Source organism: Quercus suber, unplaced genomic scaffold (assembly GCF_002906115.3).
Source record: "Quercus suber isolate HL8 unplaced genomic scaffold, Cork oak 2.0 scaffold_426, whole genome shotgun sequence".
In the NCBI taxonomy this organism is placed as follows: domain Eukaryota; kingdom Viridiplantae; phylum Streptophyta; class Magnoliopsida; order Fagales; family Fagaceae; genus Quercus; species Quercus suber.
The window spans coordinates 523,860-532,684 of record NW_027069877.1 but is presented as its reverse complement, the minus strand read 5'-3'; the positions used below and the strand labels follow the sequence as shown (position 1 = coordinate 532,684).

General features: G+C 31.8%; 1 long non-coding RNA gene across 1 annotated transcript; it reads right to left on the bottom strand.

Annotated features, from left to right (window-relative positions):
• Nucleotides 1–2,885: 2,885 nt before the first annotated feature.
• LOC136062557 (uncharacterized) lies at nucleotides 2,886–3,774 on the bottom strand. Its single transcript, XR_010624283.1, has 3 exons — nucleotides 3,516–3,774; nucleotides 3,300–3,387; nucleotides 2,886–3,095 (listed from the first exon to the last, which is right to left on the bottom strand). It is a non-coding gene; the product is annotated as an uncharacterized LOC136062557 (long non-coding RNA).
• Between the last annotated feature and the right edge of the window lie 5,051 nt (nucleotides 3,775–8,825).

Sequence of the window (8,825 nt, the reverse complement as noted above, 5' to 3'; positions counted from 1 at the left end):
CATCACCTTATAATCATTGGTCCGGGAATCAAACCCTAATCCAGAACGACATGTAAGGGGTCCGTAAGTCTTGCGAAGGATAATAAATTTTCTAATACAGGGATTCCAAAGAATAAAGCGCTAGTCTTTAAAAAGGCAAAACAATCCATTTGCTGAACCGATTAAGTTAAAAGAACTCGTTAGTGGGAACTCAACAGTCTGAAATTGATGAAATGAGGAGTCATTATTGTCGTCGTGGATGAATTTGTAATGCCTACCATCGCTGTCGTCGATAACAATTAATTTGTTGGAGTTGGAGGAAAGTGAATGAGTGAGGTGGGAATCGATGAAGGCAGGGTTTGTGATTAGAGATTTCCATGATTTTGAGACGCCCCTTAATCGAATTAGAGATTTCACGGATAGTCTGTGCAGGATTTCTATCAGCACTTCATCTGGGAGATAATCCGACATTCCTTTCGATTCTTCCTTCTCTCAACCCCCCAATTGAGAATTTGAAGGCTACTGTTACTGGTGGGAAAAACCGGTGAGAATGAGCGTGGAATTAGCTACGGCGTTCAAATAACTAAAAACTTATAAAGTTCTCTAGGTTACCATCTTGCCTATACTAAAATTTAATTATTGCAATTATTAAAAGTTGATGTCATAAAATGAAATTTTACTTTTAAAAAAACAAAAAAAAAAACTTATAACTGGAATGGTAGAGTTTACCATAAAAGTATAAATGTGAAAAGAAAAAACACTACACCACCATACTTTAATAATTTTTCAAAAAAAATTAATCGCTCTATTTGTTTTGAAATAAAATATTTTTTAGAAAATGATTTCCAATTTTTAGGTATTTGTTGGAATATAAAATGTGGTCAAATTTGTAGAATATTCTTTGTTGAGTGTAAATTTTTTTTATAAAAAGCTGTAAAAATGTTTTACATTTAAAAATTTGATAAAATATTTTACAAAAACACAGTGACTTTCCCTTAACCCATCGGGTAGTTTGGTCATAGGTCGCGTGGGCTAGGCAGCTAGTGTCGATAGTTAGACAACTAATGTCGTTAGTCCAATCACTGAAGCCATAGTTCTAACGATCATGTCAGGGTCTAGTCACTAGAGCTCTTGTTTCAACGATCAGTAATTCAAGAATCCAACCAACCAATGAATCAATTCTTCAACAAATAAAGACATAACAAAACACCCAAATCAAATCAATATCCTATAAAGAACACACAAATTTTCTCTCATTATGTACCATACTCCACAAACATAATTGCGTAAAAAATATTTTTGAAATTCATTTTCTTTCCCCTGAACATCCATGAAACAAATATGGATAAAGTGCAATAGTAAGCTTGGAAGCATGAACACTTCAGTTAGAATATTGTATCTGTGTCATATTCATGTTGTACTCATGTTATACTAACAATTTTAAATTATAATTTTTTAGAAATTATTTATGTTATCGTATTGTACTCGTGTCCATACCCAAACCCATGTCTATATCCGTGCTTCCTAGATAGAAAGTAACAATTGTGTATAAACAGTTCTATCTACGGGAAATGGAAAGTGTCAAACTATGTAACTCTAAGGGGTATATTATGTTGTGTTGTGCTTGTAGATACATTTGAAATGCATATATTCCGAATTTTTGCCAAACAGAAATGCTGCTTTCAGCTTTTCCAAAGACCAAGGAGACCTACATCATTTGAAAATTAAAAAGTTAAGCGAAGGTTTTATGGACGTGTATGAGAGGACCTAGAATTGTACGTGATATGAAGTATTATTATGTTTTTTATGATTATATGCAATTGGTTTTGCTTTCAAGAATTTTATGCTTTTAAAAATTAAAAAAAAAATTAATTCGGAGTCAATGGTAATTTGGTGATTTCTCAAGCCTCTGAAATGCACTATTGGTGGCCATGAGCCTCAAAAATTGTACTTCCTTCCCTATTTGGTTGTAGTAGTTTCCCGCATTTTTATTTCCACTTTTATTATTATTATTATTATTATTATTATATAAAAACGTAGTCTAAATTGCTTTCATCTTTGGCACATGATTCCAATCCACCTAGGGGTTGAATGAAAAAGTCCAACAGCTTTGGTTCTTCGTTTTGAGGGTGTGTTTACCTTTCTTTTATTAAGTCCAATTGCCCAAAGGAAACATAAATTGTGATTGCTTACTTTCATCATCTTCCTTCTATAGTACATAACCAATTACCATAGATCTGGTTTTCTCCCTATAGCAGCCAGACCATGTAACAATCAAATAATGTAAAATAAAAAATCCTATTCTATACACAAATCTATTCCAAAATTCTATCCACAAAACTCTAATAAATTTCCATTGGAAGGCCAAAAAAATTATTTTAGAAGTAGGTGTCCAATTTACCCTCCCTTCCCCGCTAACATCAATATCCTTTCCATATCAACACACAACCAAAGTAAATCAATAGAGTGATGTAGATAAAAAGTCTATAAGCCATATATTCAGCTAAACAAAACAAAACTTATTTATGGCCAATCACCACTTTTGCTCCTGTTTTTCCCATTTTTCAATTTGTTCCTTAGAGTTTCAAAAGTAGCAATCAAAACCTTTAAAATATGTAATGTAAAATATTCTAAATCGATCCTTAAACTTTGACCCATTACCCATTTTCTTCCTATTTAAATCCTTGTATTGTCCCAACATTAGATTAGAGAACTATTCAACAAATTCAAGTATAAAAAAGTGGCAATATTATTCTTTTTTTTTTTTTGGTTCCATGTCAATACCATGTAGCAATTATAAGTCATCATGGTGGCCACCGGTCACTTGACGTGTTCTTGTCAATATAACAATAATTACCACAAATTATCATTTTTTTTTCCTTCACATTTTTTTATCTCAACCAAACAAAGCAAATGCATATTCATTTTCTATCATTCCACTTTCCCACTCCTTCAACCAAACACACATCAAAGAAATTACAAATCCTTCATTTCTCTTACTTTTCTATCCTCCTACTATTCAATAACATGATTAAAAGTTGTTAAACTGCACATAATACAAATATGAAAGTTGCATTACAAAATATAAATTGCTCCACATTGAGTGATTTTTGTACCTACAGCACAAGGATAAATTTATTAGTATTTATCTAGAAAAATAATATAATTCCAAACATAATTTGAACACCACAATAATAAGAAATCTTCTCATATAAATTAATTGCATATTTTATCACTGTTAAACAAGTCCAACTTTATAAATTGCATATCTCATTACTATCAAACAAGTCCAACATTTTCCAAGTATAATGACATATTACCACGAGGGGGCGACTCTTAGCACGTTGAAGAAGATTTTTATCCAAGTTATGAACCAACATCTCCAACACCGCTAGAAGTGTTCTCAACCTAAAATGACCAATAAATGAATAGCTCCATTACTTAATATTATGAAAAAAGTGAGAAAAAAGGATAAAAATGAATAGCTCCATTACATAAATATATATATATATATTTATGTATAATGTAGTCATAACCTGGTTACTCCATTGTTGAACCAATAAGGAAAGTGATTTTAAAGTGGCCATTTGCGATTTTAAAGAGGTCATTTCTACTTTTAAAGTGGCTATTTCTTCCCGTTGATGTACTATTTCCTTTTTGAGCTTGCAGATTGTTTCTTTATCTCTGACTCTCTCTTCCTGTTGATCTACCATTGCCTTTTTGAGCTTGCGGATTGTTTCTTTATCTCTTACTCTCTCATCATCTGATTCCACCCTATGATAAGATAAATGCGTTGTAAGATATATCATATTTAACTCAAGACATTTAATAACTAAGCATATTATTAATGTAAAATAAATTTATTATTGTGAGACATAATTAATCATCCCTCATTTATTAAGCAAACATATTTATTGTAAAACATTTTAAAACTGAACATATATATAGTACTACAAATTTATTATATGATATTCATTATTTACCAATTTTAATGAAATACTAATTATCCACTATATTAATTATGAGATACTAAAAATATGGCCACTTCTATATAATTCCCTTTCAATTGATCAGCCATTTAGATGTCTTTCATTATGGGATTTCGAATTACAAATAGGCAACTTAAATTTTGGTCAAACCTCAAAAGGGTAAAGTGCCAACTGCTAAATTTCAAACCACATATAAACAACTTAAATTTCAGCAAAACCACTAATGGGTAAGTTGTAATTTGCCCTAAAATTTAATTTGCTAACATGAATACTTCAATTTTTCCTCACACAAAAAAGAGTCACAATATTACAAACAGTAACAATTTTTATGAACTTGAATTTTTTTGTTTTAAGTATGAAAACACAGAGTATTTTTACTATGAACTCCTTTGTAATTTCTCACACCTAAAACCTCTATCAATTTGAATGTCAAATATGGTTAACGTCTTTGATTATAAAAAATGATAACAAGTTACAACTTCAAAGCATATTTCACCGCAGTTCATGTCGATCGCTGCACAGTCGTGTCGTAACCACAAACACATTACCAATACAACAATAAAACACAAGAATTGTCTCACAATACAAACCATATCTCATGATTAGGGGTGTCCATGGGTCGGGTTTGTGCCCAACCCGAACTCGACTTGACCTTCACGGTTGGGGAAGATTTCAACTCGCAATTGACCCATCAGTAGTTCTAGATCAATCGGGTCGGGTCATATCGGATATCGAGTGTGAATCGGTCGGTTTCGGGTTTTCTGATTTCGCTAGATTTTGGCCGAAATATGGCCGGATCTCGTCAGATCTGGCCGGATCTAACAAGATTTGGCCGATGTTCCTTCGTATCTATGGAAATATGGCCGAGATCTACCTAGATTTGGCCGAATTAGAGTCGAGCTTACCGGAGTTTGGCCGAGTTTAAGTAGATTTGGGCTAGATTTGCCGAATTTAAGCTTATCGGAGTGAGGATTTGAGCGAATCTGAGTAAAGGAAGGCCAAACGTGGCCGGATCGGAGTTGAGAAGCCCAAACGTCATTGGATTTCGGCTTTCTTTTTGAGGTTTTGTCGGGCGGGTCGGGTAGATCGGGTTTTTAAGGACGGAAACCGCCACTCGACCTGCCAGGGTCAGGTTCTGAAGATTGGGATCCGTCACCGACCCGTCGGAGGTGTTAGTCCAACCGTGACGGGTCGGTTTCGGTCGAGTTGGTCGGTTCCGGCGGGTCATCGGGTACTCTGGACAGCCCTACTCATGATCACCTTATCAAAAAAAAAAAAAAAAAAAAAAATCTCATAATCACTTTAAAATCATAGTTAAAAAAAAAAAAAAAAAAAAAAAATCAATAATTTAGGAATGAAGAAAGAACTTTTTAAAAGTTGAATAACAAAAAGTATAATATTTTCAATAGGTTAAGAATGAAGAACAAGTATAAGGATGAAAAAGAAACTTTATACAAACTTTAATGACCAAAATAATATTTTTCATATTTTAACATTCGGTATTACATGACTAGAGAAAACTAAATTATGATATGACTAGACATTAGAGGAAAATTGTAACTTTCCTTGAATCATTATTAACTATAATATTTTATAGATGGTATGTTTGGTTAGTAAAAGTTTGAGCATGAGTATCTTTATTTTTATTTTTCAAATTTAGTTAAAATAAAAAACTTATCAAATTAGTTGAAATTTAAAAGGTCTTTTATAGAAAGCTGACACAAGCACTTAAATTGAATGAACATATCTGCGTGTATATGAGATGAAATTTGGAGATATGGCATTGTTTGACAAATAATGCTAGAGATACAAATTATTTTACAAAATTTTTTACAAACTGTTGATGTGGTGAGTGATTATTGGTAAATGAAAAAGTGATATTAATGATGGATTTAGATGAAAACCAATAAGAGGTTGGCCACATCAACATTTTGTAAAAATGTTGTAAAATAGTTTGTGATTATAGCATTACTCTTATTTGAGTAGTTTGAGAAGCAAAAGGAGGAAGTTTGTGAGATAGGCGAGGGAAATGAGGAGAGATAGAAGACTGAACCTTAAAAAAAAATTAATAATAATAATAATTTCTTTCTCCTATTTTATTTTTTGATATAGAATTTGAGAATTTTATTTTACTGTAATGTATTTTTTATAAATGAAATAATTGTAACTATTAATTTTAGTGACCACGTAATTGATAGGAACAGACAAAAGGAATGATATCAAACACCAAAGGGAAAAGGTCTAAAAACAGGATTAAAAACAGGATTATCCTAAACTTAGAGGGTGTAACTTACATTTTAGTCTAAAATTTAAAATTATCCAATCCAAACAGGGCTTTAGACAGAGCTTAGAATAGGGAAAAAAAAGCTCTAGACATTAAGAACAATGGCTGCTATTTTTCGCCACTGAATCCTTCTATTCTATGTAGTGTTATTACCTGCAACAAAAATGATAATAATAAAAGAAGTTAATCTTCGTTAAAAAGAAATTCTCAAATTAGTAGCCATACTACGGACAAAATTGCTTTTTGCCCCTTTTAAGAAAAAAATCCAGCATTTTGCCATCTTTCTCAAACTAATTAGGGAAATACCCCTTTTTTGAAAATCGAGTTTTTGAAAATTGATTTCGGCCCTATAGCGGCATTTTTAAGGATCCTATAATGACGTTTTAAGGACCTATAGTGACGTTTTATAACTCGATTTTCATAAAGTCGAGTTATAGGTAAAAAAAAAGAAAAAAAATTGCATGTAACTCAACTTTATGAAAATCAAGTTACAAAACGTCACTATAGGTCCTTAAAACGTCACTATAGGGTCTTTAAAAACGCCGCTATAGGGCCTAAATTGATTTTCAGAAACTCGATTTTCAAAAGAGGGGCATTTCCCTATTTAGTTTGAGAAAGAGGGCAAAATGCTGGATTTTTTTTTTGAAAGAGGCAAAAAGCAATTTTCTCCGCCATACTCCCCAATCATTTCGCAATGACAAACACATTACCAATACAACAACAAAACACAAGAATTGTCTCCCATTACACACCATATCTCATAATCACTACAAAATCATAGTCACATTACCCATATATTGTAATAAACTATAACAAAGTAAAACCATAGTAACATATACTATATCGTAATAAACTATAACAAATTATACACCAAGCATTGTCCAAGAAGTGTCAATTTTATGGCATCAAGAATCCAAACAACCAATGAATTCTAATCAACTCTTCAACAAATAAACACATAACAAAACACCCAAATCAAATCAATATCCTATAAAGAAGTAAAGAAACGACACAAATTTTCTCATTACGTACCATGCTCCCCAAACATAGTCACATAGAAAATATTCCTGAAAGTTATTTTCTTTCCCCTTATTATCCATGAAACAAACATGTACAAAGGGGAATAATACTAATTGATTAGTTCAGGTAGGAGAATTCCCTGTCTAGAAACAGAATTAGAAAACAAAATTAGAAAGTAACAATTGTCTATTAAAAGTTCTAGCTAGAGGAAGGGGAAAAACAAAAAATGTCAAAACTATGTAGCTTTAAGGGTATATCATATTGTGTTGTACTTGTACGTGCATTTGAAATGCGTATATTCTGAATATTTACCAAGCAAAATGATTCTTTCAACTTTTCCAAAGAACATAGGAGGCGTCATTGAAAATTAAAAAGGGAAGTGAAGTTTTATGGTCGTCTATGAGGGGACCTAGCATAGTATGTGATATCAAGTATTATTATCTTAACAATGATTATTATCATTGTTAAGATAATATGCAGTTGATTTACTTCCAAGAATTTTCTGTATTTTATTTTAATTTTTTTTATAAATTTGGAGTGAATGGTAATTTGGTGATTTCTCTAGCCACTGAAATGCACTATTGGTGGCCATGAGTCTCAAAAATTGTACTTCCTTTCCTATGGTTGTAGTAGTTTCTAGCATTTTTATTTCCACTTTTTATTATTATTATTATTATATAAAAACATAGTCTTAATTGCTTTCATCTTCGGCATATAATTCCAATCCACCTAGGAGTTGAATGAAAAAGTCCAACAGCTTTGGTTCTTCGTTTTGAGGGTGTGCTTACCTTTCTTTTATTAAGTCCAATTGCCCAAAAGAAACATAAATTGTGATTGCTTACTTTCATCATCCTCCTTCTATAGAACATAACAAATTACCATAGATCTGGTTTTCTCCCTATAGCAACCAGACCATGTAACAATCAAATAATGTAAAATAAAAATCCTATTCTATACACAAATCTATTCCAAAATTCTATCCACAAAACTCTAATAAATTTCCATTGGAAGGCCAAAAAAATTATTTTAGAAGTAGGTGTCCAATTTACCCTCCCTTCCCCGCTAACATCAATATCCTTTCCATATCAACACACAGCCAAAGTAAATCAATAGAGTGATGTAGATAAAAAGTCTATAAGTCATATATTCAGCTAAACAAAACAAAACTTATTTATGGCCAATCACCACTTTTGCTCCTGTTTTTCCCATTTTTCAATTTGTTCCTTAGAGTTTCAAAAGTAGCAATCAAAACCTTTAAAATATGTAATGTAAAATATTCTAAATCAATCCTTAAACTTTGACCCATTACCCATTTTCTTCCTATTTAAATCCTTGTATTGTCCCAACATTAGATTAGAGAACCATTCAACAAATTCAAGTATAAAAAAGTGGCAATATTATTCTTTTTTTTTTTGGTTCCATGTCAATACCATGTAGCAATTATAAGTCATCATGGTGGCCACCGGTCACTTGACGTGTTCTTGTCAATATAACAATAATTACCACAAATTATCTTTTTTTTTTTCCTTCACATTTTTTTATCTCAACCAAAC